Genomic DNA, 15371 nt, shown 5'->3' with positions numbered 1-15371 from the left:
ATTATCCTGACTTTGATGGATGACAGATAAGTGTTATTCAAAATTTTATTTTAAGCTGACATTAATAACCTTTACTTACTTTAAAGTCATTCAGTAAGTGTTCTTGCGTATGTCAAAATTTTCTATGAAACACAGTTGAGGGTGTCTGTTGCTTTTTTATTGTCTTTAAAATAGTTCGATGCACTTTAAAAATCTAATTTAAATGTTGGTGAAACCTCTGAAACATTTCTGAGTTATAGGGTTCCATGGAATATAATGTGAAAACCAATAGGTTAGAAGGACCCTCTATTTGTGGTCAGTGTTTATAAAATCTACCATCCTTAGGTAATATAAAGAGCCACGGAACCCTCTCAAGATTTTATATAATGCTACCATGCTGGTAACTTCCTGTTTTGGAATCCCTTTCCTCATCACTTATAGTATTTAACTCAAACCTCCTGCCCCACTATCCTCAACACCAATTCTCCAGTTTTACACCTATAAACAAGACCCTCAATTCTTATTTCCTACACGGGCCTTTCAAGTTTCAACACTACAAATAACGTGACCATGTAATGTGGGAGATAAAGGGCAGCAATATAAAGTGCTTTTCACTTGCTGGTGGTGAAAAATAAAAAGTCCCCCGAGTCTGAAAATGGAGCTTATTTCACATTCAACTTACATCTTTTCCTAGCCACCACCAAAGTAAGTGTCAGAATCTTAGCAAATCTGATAGCAGGTCTAAGAATTTCAAAATTGCAACCACATAATGATATGCACGCTGCAGCATCTGAGGGTGAAGTGTATTATATGGACACCTGCAGGTTGCTCTCAGTGAGCATCTGAGCCTACTTTAGTGAATAACACACTATGGATCAGGAATCCCCTAGCCACGTACACTGATACTACATACAAACTCCTCACCAGAATCCACAGAAAAACTCCACTGGTTCTGGGAAAGAAACACTTGGAATATCTTAGGGAATTATTAATTCATACCCCCGAATCAAGTATGGGCTTTCCAGGTGGCACTAGTGGTAAAGAATCCTCCTGCCAGTGTAGGAGACATAAGAGACGTGGATTGGGAAGATCCCCTGGAGGAGGAAATGGCAACCCACTCCAGTATCCCTGCCTAGAGAATCCCATGGACAGAGAAGGCTGGCAGGCCACAGTCCACAGGGTCGTAAAGAGTTGGACACGATTGAAGCAACTTAGCAGGCATGCACAAAGCAGGTATAAAAATGGTCATAACACACACATATCATGTGGATTAAGAGGTTTCCATAGTCTTGGAAAGACCACAAATTCTCACCAAACTACCTAAGGACCACTGCTTTCCTACTTAGGTGAAGAACTGGTACAGAAACTAAATGTTCACCCATCAGATGGAGATCCTTCAGTGAGACATGCTATACAAAGAAGGAATTATCTGGCTGATAGGACAGCAGAATGAGACTATTATCCTAAACACATTTTAATATACGTCATCCTTTTTAAATTTAAATTGATTTCATCCTTAGACCTATTAAAACCAAAGTAAAACATTAAAAATTAAAGACATGAGGAAATAAGCACAGTTCTCCACAGTAGGCTTTCAACACACAAGGATAACATGATGATAATGATGTGGATGTGGATAGTGATGAGGATAAAAGTGCTTGCTATGCTTCCGCAAGCACTGTTAACAGCTTTCGGCCTTGACGTTTTAACTTCTGTAAAAGCTTTGACCTCAGCTATGCTTACTGTACTGACCATAATAAAATGTATATGACTATGATCTTAATCTCATAAATTTTCTAACTTCACAGTTGTAAGACACTTGAGCAAGGTTTCAACCCCAGAACTTATGAGTATCCAACATTCGTCTCACAAGTATGGATTTCTTTCACCAGTGAACATCTGTTGTTGGCTTCTCAAGTCTCTGTACTATTAATAGAAGAGTTGATGATGGAGAAAACCTTAAAACAACTTCCATATCCATTGAGTTTTATGATGTTAAACAATTGTAATAAAAACATTAAGTATTCACAAGTTCCTATCAGACTTGAACTGAACTTGATGACAGACTTTAACACTAATATTTTATTGAGGAATAAGGATGTAAGGGCACTTAAGTCGCTTATCTTGTCTCAGTCTTTGTACAGTCCTCATGAATCATTTACTAATTCCTTTGCTTGGTTTTAAAGAAAATTAACACATGTGAGTTTGTTCCTAGAGAAGATGAAAGGACTTGCAAATAGATAAATTATCCATGAGTAAACTAACACACTATACACTAGCATTAAATATGGCACTGACTCGATTTGTGATATATTATTAAATTTCCTAAAACTGAAGTATCTTTCTTGTAAGTCTCAAAGTATCATACAGAAGAGGATAAAAAGTTTTACGAAATGATTTGAACCAACTTCAAGTTCAAGATGGTTTGACTCTACCTACCTCACTGTTCAGAGATCCATGTTTTCATTTCACATCATTTGGGTATGGACAGAGCACTAGATTTGAATTCCAATGTCCAAACCTGACTTCTTCTGTGGGAATCCCAGTCAAATCTAACCTTTCTAGTTTAATACATTTGAACTCTGAAATATGGTTTCAACATTTCTATGCATGGAGACTTGGAATGATGTAATAGATAAAGGAGATACTTTTTTAAAATAAAAAATTATAATATCCAATCAATGTTCCAATTGATTTAATATTCTTAGAAAAGATTCACTTTTAAAAAGTTCTCACTGAAAGTTAATTCACATTAACAATACTTTATTTTAATTGAAAAAAAGTATTTCCTGGGGCCAATGGTAATGTTGCACATGTTTACGTGTGTATGTGTATGTTTATCTAAAAGACTTCACTTTCTCTACAAGTGCTCCATGAACTCTGATTGAACATGGCAGAAGAATCGAAGACTCTGGAGATACCACTTTTCCAGAGTCCAATTCGGACACTTTCTCTAAGTGAGGCAGTTTCTCTCTTATGGTAAAAATGAATTCTCTCTATATCAGAGGCTGGGAAAGTCAAGAGATGTACAAGAGGTCAAAATTAAGTCCATTAAATCCCAGCCCTGGATTTAGTCACCATGGAGACAGGGGAGATAAATAAACCAGCAACCTTAACAAATGTGCTGCACCTTTGCCAGACATCTCTCTGACTTTACCGTTATTTTTACTTAAGTATCTTTCAGTCCAAACATAACTGACGATGAAGGACTATGAACCAAACAGAACGAGGCCCAAAAGAAATAGGAATGCTCATGCCGGCAAAGGGCAGGCAAAGAGTCAACAGCAGCCCCCCTCAGCAGTGGTGCCTCTCTGTTCCCCTTGAAAAACGATTGCAACACGAAGCTCCAGAGGCAATGAATATGGGGAAAATATGTGGCCCTACAGCCAGAGGAAACCATGTCAAAAAAGAAAAACAGACATGAAGTAAACTGACCTAATTAAAGGAGAAAAGTATACTGAGAGCAGGGAGACGGGAACACAGCTGGAGGGGAGGGGGCGCTGTGAGAAGCTCAGGACACTGAGGTGGGGTTTAGCTGCTTCTTTGATGGAAACCAGGAGCTGAAACGGGTGCTGCCCTTCATCATGGCTCCCCTGCAAGTGAACACAGAATCCAGACACGTGAAGGTCCACCCCCGGGCCTGCTGCCACACCAATGGGAAGCTCTGAGACAGACAGTTACACCTTGTCACGTGGACACCAAGGATGCCTTGCCACAGACCACAGGAAGAAAAGGGGGAGCCTGGGATGGTGGAATGAAGCAAGCAAGAAGGAACCAGACTATCAGAGCTTGGCACTCAGGTGCTGGGCAGGAGTCTTCACTGTGTTTCACAATTATGTACTAAACACCTACTGTGTGATCAATGGACACATCACTGCTTGTGATTATGGCGTTGACTTAAGAGGTAAAAGCTGAAGACTCTCAACGTCTAACGTGTCCCAACAGGATAACAACACAAATAAAACTCAGAGTGCTACTACATTTGTCCAGGTGCCTTCTAGTTCTTCTCCATATGTACATGTCACTTGACAAGTATAACTACAGCAGAGTATACCCATTTTGCATTCTACATTTTTAATCAGGTTGTATTATACAAATTCTTTCATACTGCTTTGCAAGTGTCAAAATTTTTAATTTTGAACAGATACATGGAATTCCACTACTTAGAAGCTATATAATTATTATCTAAAACTATTTGTTGAATAAATGAACCATTTCTCTCTAATGCTGCGATTGTTTAAATTCTAATTTTTGTCCTTATAAACAACACTGTGATGAATATCCATAACATACAGCTTTTTTCTTTTCTTAGAACAGCTTGTTTCTTAGGACACATTTCCCCCAGATAGGATTACTGGATCAAGGGGTACCAATCTTTATGACTTTTGCCATATATTGCCAAATAATGTTCCAAAAAAGCTTTTTACCAACTTACAATGTTACCAGCAATGAGTAAGTGTTTACTGGTTCCAAGGTAACCATAGTAGCATCAGGTTTTCTTTTTGTTTTGTTGACTTAACAGATGAGAAATGTACCTCGTTGCTATTTGAATATGCTCATCTTTGCACATCTGTGATGCTGAACATTTTTCCATGTGTTCATTACTTTGTGATAGAAAGTGAATGTCTTTTACCCATCTCCTACTGGAGAATTCATTTAGCCAACAGAGATGGAGACTCTCTGATATGTCAGGCCTTACAATCTATATGAACTCCGTGCAACAATATGGAAACCAATTATCCTGTCATATTTACTACCAACCTCTTCCTGGCCTGTTTCCCTTTTCAATATTTTGCCCCAGCTCTACTGAAGCACAATGACAAAAACTGTACATATTTAAGGTATACAATACAACGTGATGGCTTGACATGCATACCCTGTGAAAAGACTATTGCTATCAAGTCAGCACCTCAGTTACCACTCTGTCTCTGTGTGGTGAGAATGCTTAAGATCTAGTCTGTCAGTCCATTTTTATCTATTTGATTCCATTGACCTCTTCCTTTCTGAGATCTATCAATTGTTTTTTGTGGCCATGTGGCACAGTTTGCAGGATCTTAATTCCCCAACCAGGGATTGAACTTGGGGCCAGAGCAGTGTAGCATGGAGTCCCAACCACTGGACCACCAGGGCAGTCCCCAGAGTTTGATCACCGTATAGTTTACAAGGTTATCATATTTCCAGGGATTTGATAATTACGCTATTTTCTGTGGTCTTCTTTAGAAGTTTCTATAAGAGTCTCATAAATATATCCTGTAATTATAAAATTTCAAAGCTTCAATTTCTACTTCATGATTTGTGACCTTTAACATATCTCGCTCTTTCAACAGAAGCACTTAGTTTAAAAAACAAGATATAAAATAAAAGATGGGGCTTCCTCATGGTCCAATGGCTAGGAATTCACTTGCCCAGTGCAGGGGGCCTGGGTTCGATCCCCAGTCACAGAGTGAGATCCACAACTAAAAGTTCACATGCCAAAACAAAGATGTGGTACTGATGCTCCTGCTCTGAATCAGGTCCCATCAGAAGTTACCCCTCCTATCAGATGTTTACCCTCAACCCTTTTAAGGTATTCCTTCAAATGAGCATCACCTAGTATGCACTTGAAAATTCACACACTGCTATTTTGAGAGGAAGGATGGCTCTAACTTTGTAGTCGCAATAGCGCAATAGACCTGGGGTTGAAAAGTCACATGTGTGTAAAAGCCAAGCAGGTCTTACAAAATAGTAAGACATTCAGATAATGGCACCCGACCCTTGTCCTTAGTGTCAAGGAGATAACAGAGTGGTGGACACTGTGGCAAGTTTCAGAGCTCATGTTCTATCTAAAGATACAGCAGCTATTTGGCTCCAGCCTAGCATTGCTCAACAGGAATGCAGGCTCGATGCTGCCAGATCTTCTGATATTTCAAGAGAAGATGAAAATCTGGATTTTTTTTAAAAAAATGTGAAATCTCTCAATTTCTAAATGATTGGCAATTCACTTAAAATTTTAAAAGAACACCTCTGTGTGCCAGATCCAGCCCACCAGCTTGAGACCTTGGCTCTAGACAGAAGATTTCCAAAGTCTTTAAGCCTGTGTGACCCATCTGGGCTGCTTTTCCTGCTTACTACTAGTGCACCAAGAAGAGAGGTCACATGAATAGACATGGTACGAATCAAATCACCATGACTACTACTCTTACAAATTTTGTTTTGTGAATATTAAAAACTGCCAAATCGATAATGAAAGTGACCATATGTCAATCATATAAATATTTCCTAGAAGTCAAATTAATGCTTCCTTAATTGACAAAATAATCTCTACTACAAAAACTAACACAGAGAATACCCAGCTCAAGTATGCATTAAGAATTACATTGTATTCAAGTTTTTGTTCCAAGTAATTCCATACCTATTGGGCAGCCAAAGAGAACAAATTCAAGTTCTTCAATTATAAAGCTTACCTGTGAAAAATGCTGTGCTAAACATAAAACAGGATACATTATCATTAAAGAAACATAAAATATATCCTCATGTGGAAACTGCAAAGTCCATTTTCCTTAACTGTCCAGTTTTTCCAAATAACTTTTAAAAACAAGAATGTGAAATACAGTTACATTTGTTTTCATTTTGGGGGCATTTGGGTCCCAGACACAGCTGCACATGCTCATATGGAGGTGACATAATTCACCAGCTCAAGGAGCAAAACTGGAGATGGCGACTTTGGTTTGCACCCCTGAACCCATACTGGTCTACTCAATGCTGGGCAATTTATTTTAAAAAGGAAAATCAAGCTTTAGCTTCCTCATTTGCAGAAGGGAAAATAATCCAGGGATGTCCTACCCTTGAAGACTATTAAACCAAAATGTGTCATTCTTTTTGTTTTGCTCACTCTTATATTCCTGATCCAGTCCACAGAAGGGCTGAATGAATGAATAAAAGAAAGGAAAACACATCAACACATCATAAGACACCACAACATCGTGACCGTTGAGCTATTACTTTAAAATCAATGCCACAGATTTCTGTCACAGTGAAGCAGAACTTAATGCATTCTATTTCATTAACTCACTTGAGAAGTTCACTGCTCTCAAAGAAAACCCAAAGATGTTACGTTTTAGTCAAAGATGTCATCCAGGGAATTGTTAATATCAGAAAACCACTTCAAATATGCCTTCACAGGACTTAAACTAAAATGTTCCATTTTAAGAATACAGTCTTGTACACATAGTTTCTACTGAAGTTTTCTTACTGACAAAGTTTGTCAGGGCTGCAAACTACAGTGGAAGTGGTAAGGGCAAAAAATGTATCTGATAGGCCAAGTTTCACCTGGCCAGCATTTCCAACTCAGTTGATGGGAGGATGTTTTTAGCTTTTCTGTGTATGTCCGTAAACAATCCAGTGTCTGTTTCTGTGGAAAAATAAAAGCAAGACCTGTGAAAGGGCACAGAGCAAAAACCTTGGCTCCTTAAACAGAGCTTTTCAACTGCCCTAGGGCTCCTTGGAGGAGAAGAGTTGCAGCCTCCTACATGAGCCAAGGCAGTTCTGGTTTGGTGTTCTCTACTGTGGATGTGACTGGTGATAGAAGCAAGGTCTGATGCTGTAAAGAGCAATATTGCATAGGAACCTGGAATGTCAGGTCCATGAATCAAGGCAAATTGGAAGTGGTCAAACAGGAGATGGCAAGAGTGAACGCCAACATTCTAGGAATCAGCGAACTGAAATGGACTGGAATGGGTGAATTTAACTCAGATGACCATTGTATCTATTACTGCGGGCAGGAATTCTTAGAAGAAATGGAGTAGCCATCATGGTCAACAAAAGAGTCTGAAATGCAGTACTTGGATGCAGTCTCAAAAACGACAGAATGATCTCTGTTCGTTTCCAAGGCAAACCATTCAATATCACGGTAATCCAAGTCTATGCCCCAACCAGTAACGCTGAAGAAGCTGAAGTTGAATGGTTCTATGAAGACCTACAAGACCTTCTAGAACTAATACCCAAAAAAGATGTCCTTTTCATTATAGGGGACTGGAATGCAAAAGTAGGAAGTCAAGAAACACCTGGGGTAACAGGCAAATTTGGCCTTGGAATATGGAATGAAGCAGGGCAAAGACGAATAGAGTTTTGCCAAGAGAACGCACTGGTCATAGCAAACACCCTCTTCCAACAACACAAGAGAAGACTCTACACATGGACATCACCAGATGGTCAACACCGAAATCAGATTGATTATATTCTTTGCAGCCAAAGATGGAGAAGATCTATACAAGTCAGCAAAAATAAGACTGGGAGCTGACTGTGGCTCAGATCATGAGCTCCTTATTGCCAAATTCAGATTTAAACTGAAGAAAGTGGGGAAAACCATTAGACCATTCAGGTATGACCTAAATCAAATCCCTTATGATTATACAGTGGAAGTGAGAAATAGATTTAAGGGACTAGATCTGATAGAGTACTGGATGAACTATGGACGGAGATTCGTGACATTGTACAGGAGACAGGGATCAACATCATCCCCATGGAAAAGAAATGCAAAAAAGCAAAATGGCTGTCTGTGGAGGCCTTACAAATAGCTGTGAAAAGAAGAGAAGTGAAAAGCAAAGGAGAAAAGGAGATACAAGCATCTGAATGCAGAGTTCCAAACAACAGCAAGAAGAGACAAGAAAGCCTTCCTCAGCAATCAATGCAAAGAAATAGCAGAAAACAACAGAATGAGAAAGACTAGAGATGTCTTCAAGAAAATTAGAGATACCAAGGGAACATTTCATGCAAAGATGGGCTTGATACAGACAGAAATGGTATGGACCTAACAGAAGCAGAAGATATTAAGAAGAGGTGGCCAGAATACACAGAAGAACTGTACAAAAAAGACCTTGACGACCCAGATATTCACGATGGTGTGATCACTCATCTAGACCCAGACATCCTGGAATGTGAAGTCAAGTGGGCCTTAGTAAGCATCACTATGAACAAAGCTAGTGGAGGTGATGGAATTCCAGTTGAGCTATTTCAAATCCTGAAAGATGATGCTGTGAAAGCGCTGCACTCAATATGCCAGCAAAGTTGGAAAACTCAGCAGTGGCCACAGGACTGGAAAAGGTCAGTTTTCATTCCAATCCCAAAGAAAGGCAATGCCAAAGAGTGCTCAAACTACCACACAATTGCACTCATCTCACACGCTAGGAAAGTAATGCTCAAAATTCTCCATGCCAGGCTTCAGCAATATGTGAATCGTGAACTTCCAGATGTTCAAGCTGGTTTTAGAAAAGGCAGAGGAACCAGAGATCAAATTGCCAACATCCGCTGGATCATCGAAAAAGCAAGAGAGTTCCAGAAAAACATCTATTTCTGCTTTATTGACTATGCCAAAGCCTTTGACTCTGTGGATCACAATAAACTGTGGAAATTCTGAAAGAGATGGGAATACCAGACCACCTGACCTGCCTCTTGAGAAACCTATATGTAGGTCAGGAAGCAACAGTTAGAACTGGACATGGAACAACAGACTGGTTCCAAATAGGAAAAGGAGTACGTCAAGGCTGTATATTGTCACCCTGCTTATTTAACTTCTATGCAGAGTACATCATGAGATACGCTGGGCTGGAAGAAGCACAAGCTGGAATCAAGATTGCCAGGAGAAATATCAATAACCTCAGATATGCAGATGACACCTCAGTTACGGCAGACAGTGAAGAGGAACTAAAAAGCCTCTTGATGAAAGTGAAAGAGGAGAGTGAAAAAGTTGGCTTAGAGTTCAACATTCAGAAAAGGAAGATCATGGCATCTGGTCCCATCACTTCATGGGAAATAGATGGGGAAACAGTGGAAACAGTGTCAGACTTTTTTTGGGGGCTCCAAAATCACTGCAGATGGTGATTGCAGCCATGAAATTAAAAGACGCTTACTCATTGGAAGGAAAGTTATGACCAACCTAGACAGCATATTAAAAAGCAGAGACATTACTTTGCCAACAAAGGTCCACCTAGTCAAGGCTATGGTTTTTCCAGTGGTCATGTATGGATGTGAGAGTTGGACTATGAAGAAGGCTAAGCCCCAAAGAATTGATGCTTTTGAACTGTGGTGTTGGAGAAGACTCTTGAGAGTCCCTTGGACTGCAAGGAGATCCAACCAGTCCATTCTAAAGGAGATCAGTCCTGGGTGTTCTCTGGAAGGACTGATGCTAAAGCTGAAACTCCAATACTTTGTCCACCTCATGCGAAGAGTTGACTCATTGGAAAAGACTGATGCTGGGAGGGACTGGGGGCAGGAGGAGAAGGGGACGACAGAGGATGAGATGGCTGGATGGCAACACCGACTCAACAGACATGAGTTTGGGTGAACTCCGGGAGTTGGTGATGGACAGGGAGGCCTGGCGTGCTGTGATTCATGGGGTCACAAAGAGTCGGACACGACCGAACTGACTGTGGTAAGACCTAAAGCTTTATTTGAGGACAGGATTTTATCATTTAAAAAAAAGTTTGAAAACAACCCTTCTGGATAAAGGCTGGGGCTGATAGTAACGCCAGGACTTTAACCTTAAAATGGAAGAGTTGATCATAGCTGGCAGCTGAGAGAAACAGGGAAGGATCTCTGACTACCACTATAACTGATGAAATTGATCAAATTCAGATTAAACATTTCTAAAAAGCTGTCCTACTTGTTCACTCTTTAGGGTTTAATATCTTTAAGCTAAGCTAAGCTAAGTTGCTTCAGTCGTGTCCGACTCTGTGCGACCCCATAGACGGCAGCCCACCAGGCTCCCCCGTCCCTGGGATTCTCCAAGCAAGAACACTGGAGTGGGTTGCCATTGCCTTCTCCAATACATGAAAGTGAAAAGTGAAAGTGAAGTCACTCAGTCGTGTCCGACTCAGCGACCCCATGGATTACAGCCTACCAGGCTCCTCCATCCATGGGATTTTCCAGGCAAGAGTACTGGAATGGGGTGCCAGGCTTCATATTTTCTATCTAGGGTTTAATATATTTAAAAATCTCTGACAAATATTAAAAGCAGCAAGGGAAAAACAACAAATAACACACAAGGGGATTCCCATAAGGATAACAGCTGATCTTTCTACAGAAACTCTTCAGGCCAAGAGGGAATGGCAGGACATACTTAAAGTGATAAAAGAAAATAACCTAGAGCCCAGATTACTGTACCAAGCAACGATCTCCTTCAAATATGAAGGAGAAATCAAAAGCTTTTACAGACAAGCAAAAGCTGAGAGAATTCAGCACCACCAAACCAGCTCTCCAACAAATGCTAAAGGATCTTCTCTAGACAGAAAACACAGAAAGGGGGTATCAACTCAAACCCAAAACAACAAAGTAAATGGCAACGGGACTATACTTATCAATAATTACCTTAAATGTAAATGGGTTGAATGCCCCAACCAAAAGACAAAGACTGGCTGAATGGATACAAAAACAAGACCCCTATATATATTGTCTACAAGAGACCCACCTCAAAACAAGGGACACATACAGATTGAAAGTGAAGGGCTGGAAAAAGATATTCCACACAAATAGAGACCAAAAGAAAGCAGGAGTAGCAATACTCATATCAGATAAAATAGACTTTAAAACAAAGGCTGTGAAAAGAGACAAAGATGGATACTGCATAATGATCAAAGGATCAATCCAAGAAGAAGATATAACAATTACAAATATATATGCACCCAACATAGGAGCACCACAATATGTAAGACAAATGTATGAAAGGGGAAATTAACAGTAACACAATAGTAGTGGGAGACTTTAATACCCCACTCACACCTATGGATAGATCAACTAAACAGAAAATTAACAAGGAAACACAAACTTTCATTAAATGATACAACAGACCAGCTAGACCTAATTGATATCTAGGGACATTTCACCCCAAAACAATGAATTTTACCTTTTTCTCAAGTGAATACAGAACCGTCTCCAGGACAGATCACATCCTGGGCCATAAATCTAGCCTTGGTAAATTCAAAAAAATTGAAATCATTCCAAGCATCTTTTCTGACCACAATGCAGTAAGATTAGATCTCAATTACAGGAGAAAAACTATTAAAAATTCCAACATATGGACGCTGAACAACACGCTGCTGAATAACCAACAAATCACAGAGGAAATAAAAAAAGAAATCAAAATATGCATAGAAATGAATGAAAATGAAAACACAACAACCCAAAACCTGTGGGACACTGTAAAAGCAGTGCTAAGGGGAAGGCTCATAGCAATACAGGCATACCTCAAGAAACAAGAAAAAAGACAAATAATCTAACTCTACACCTAAAGCAACTAGAAAAGGAAGAAATGAAGAACCCCAGGGTTAGTAGAAGGAAATAAATCTTAAAAATCAGGGCAGAAATAAATGCAAAAGAAACAAAAGAGACCACAGCAAAAATGAACAAAGCCAAAAGCTGGATCTTTGAGAGGATAAACAAAATTGACAAACCATTAGCCAGACTCATCAAGAAACAAAGGAGAAAAACCAAATCAATAAAATTATAAGTGAAAATGGAGAGATCACAACAGACAACACAGAAATACAAAGGATCATAAGAGACTACTATCAGCAATTATATGCCAATAAAATGGACAACTTGGAAGAAATGGATAAATTCTTAGAAAAGTACAACTTCCCAAAACTGAACCAGGAAGAAATAGAAAATCTGAACAGACCCATCACAAGCACTGAAATTGAAACTGTAATCAGAAATCTTCCAGCAAACAAAAGCCCTGGTCCAGACGGCTTCACAGCTGAATTCTACCAAAAATTTAGAGAAGAGCTAACAGCTATTCTACTCAAACTCTTCCAGAAAATTGCAGAGGAAGGTAAACTTCCAAACTTATTCTATGAGGCCACCATCACCCTAATATCAAAACCTGACAAAGATCCCACAAAAAAAAAACACTACAGGCCTATATCACTGATGAACATAGATGCAAAAATCCTTAACAAAATTCTAGCAATCAGAATCCAACAACACATTAAAAAGATCATACACCATGACCAAGTGGGCTTTACCCCAGGGATGTAAGGATTCTTCAATATCCACAAATCAATCAATGTAATACACCACATTAACAAATCGAAAAATAAAAGCCATATGATTATTTCAATAGATGCAGAGAAAGCCTTTGACAAAATTCAATGTCCATTTATGATAAAAACTCTCCAGAAAGCAGGAATAGAAGGAACATACCTCAACACAATAAAAGTTATATAGGACAAACCCACAGCAAACACTATCCTCAATGGTGAAAAATTGAAAGCATTTCCCCTAAAGTCAGGAACAAGACAAGGGTGCCCACTCTCACCACTAATATTCAACATAGTTTTGGAAGTTTTGGCCATAGCAATCAGAGCAGAAAAAGAAATAAAAGGAATCCAGACTGGAAAAGAAGAAGTAAAACTCTCACTGTTTGCAGATGACATGATCCTCTACATAGAAAAGCCTAATGACTCCATGAGAAAATTACTAGAGCTAATCAATGAATATAGTAAAGCTGCAGGATATAAAATCAACACACAGAAATCCTTTGCATTCCTATACACTAACAATGAGAAATCAGAAAGAGAAATTAAGAAAACAATTCCATTCACCACTGCAACGAAAAGAATAAAATACTTAGGAATATCAATGAAGTCAACCACTTCAGTCAGTTTTTACAAGTCAACCACTTGTAAAAGAATGAAACTAGAACACTTTCTAACATTATACACAAAAATAAACTCTAAATGGATTAAAGATCTAAACATAATACCAGAAACTATAAAACTCCTGGAGGAGAACATAGGCAAAACACTCTCCGACATAAGTCACAGCAGGATCCTCTATGACCCACCTCCCAGAATATTGGAAATAAAAGCAAAAATAAACAAATGGAACCTAATTAAAATTAAAAGCTTCTGCACAACAAAGGAAACTTTAAGCAAGGTGAAAAGACAGCCTTCAGAATGGGAGAAAATAATAGCAAATGAAGCAATGGACAAAGAATTAATCTCAAAAATATACAAGCAACTCCTGCAGCTCAATTCCAGAAAAATAAACGACCCAATCAAAAAATGGGCCAAAGAACTAAGCAGACATTTCTCCAAAGAAGACATACAGATGGCTAACAAACACATGAAAAGATGCTCAACATCACTCATTATCAGAGAAATGCAAATCAAAACCACTATGAGGTACCATTCCACACCAGTCAGAATGGCTGCTATCCAAAAGTCTACAAGCAATAAATGCTGGAGAGGGTGTGGAGAAAAGGGAACCCTCTTACACTGTTGGTGGGAATGCAAACTAGTACAGCCACTATAGAGAACAGTGTGGAGATTCCTTAAAAAAACTGGAAATAGAACTGCCTCATGATCCAGCAATCCCACTGCTGGGCATACACACCGAGGAAACCAGAATTGAAAGAGACACGTGTACCCCAATGTTCATCGCAGCACTGTTTATAATAGCCAGGACATGGAAGCAACCTAGATGTCCATCAGCAGAAGAATGGATAAGAAAGCTGAGGTACATATACACAATGGAGTATTACTCAGCTGTTAAAAAGAATGCATTTGAATCAGGTCTAATGAGGTGGATGAAACTGGAGCCTATTATACAGAGTGAAGTAAGTCAGAAAGAAAAACACCAATACAGTATACTAACACATATATATGGAATTTAGAAAGATGGTAATGATAACCCTATATGCGAGACAGCAAAAGAGATACAGATGTATAGAACAGTCTTTTGGACTCTTTGCGGGAGAGGGCAAGGGTGGGATGATTTAGGAGAATGGCATCGAAACCTGTAAATTATCACATGTGAAATGAATCGCCAGTCCAGGTTCGATGCACGATACAGGATGCTCGGGGCTGGCGCACTGGGATGACCCAGAGGGATGGTATGGGGAGGGAGGTGGGAGGGGGGTTCAGGATGGGAACATGTGTACACCCGTGGCAGATTCCTGTTGATGTGTGGCAAAACCAGTACAATATTGTAAAGTAATTAGCCTCCAATTAAAATAAATACAGTATACTAACACATTTATATGGAATTTAGAAAGATGGTAACAATAACCCGGTGTACGAGACAGCAAAAGAGACACCGATGTATAGATCAGTCTTATGGACTCTGTGGGAGAGGGAGAGGGTGGGGAGATTTGGGAGAATAGCATTGAAACATGTATAATATCATGTATGAAACGAGTCGCCAGTCCAGGTTCGATGCACGGTACTGGATGCTTGGGGCTGGTGCACTGGGACGACCCAGAGGGAGGCAGGGGGAGGGAGGAGGGAGGAGGGTTCAGGATGGGGAATGAGGGTATATCTGTGGCGGATTCATTTCGATATTTGGCAAAACTAATACAATATTGTAAAGTTTAAAAATAAAATAAAATTAAAAAAAAAAATCTCTGGAGAACTCTG

The 15371-nt window shown here is 39.4% G+C and overlaps 1 protein-coding gene across 4 annotated transcripts in view; it reads right to left on the bottom strand.

Annotated features, from left to right (window-relative positions):
* The window catches only part of LOC112445030 (four and a half LIM domains protein 1-like), a 61164-nt gene that overhangs the window by 21819 nt on the left and 23974 nt on the right, over positions 1-15371 (bottom strand). The gene's annotated exons all lie outside the window — the stretch shown is intronic.

Source organism: Bos taurus, chromosome X (assembly GCF_002263795.3).
Source record: "Bos taurus isolate L1 Dominette 01449 registration number 42190680 breed Hereford chromosome X, ARS-UCD2.0, whole genome shotgun sequence".
NCBI classification, from domain to species: Eukaryota; Metazoa; Chordata; class Mammalia; order Artiodactyla; family Bovidae; genus Bos; species Bos taurus.
Note: the sequence above shows the minus strand (reverse complement) of the source record. Positions and strands in the feature narration are given on the sequence as shown.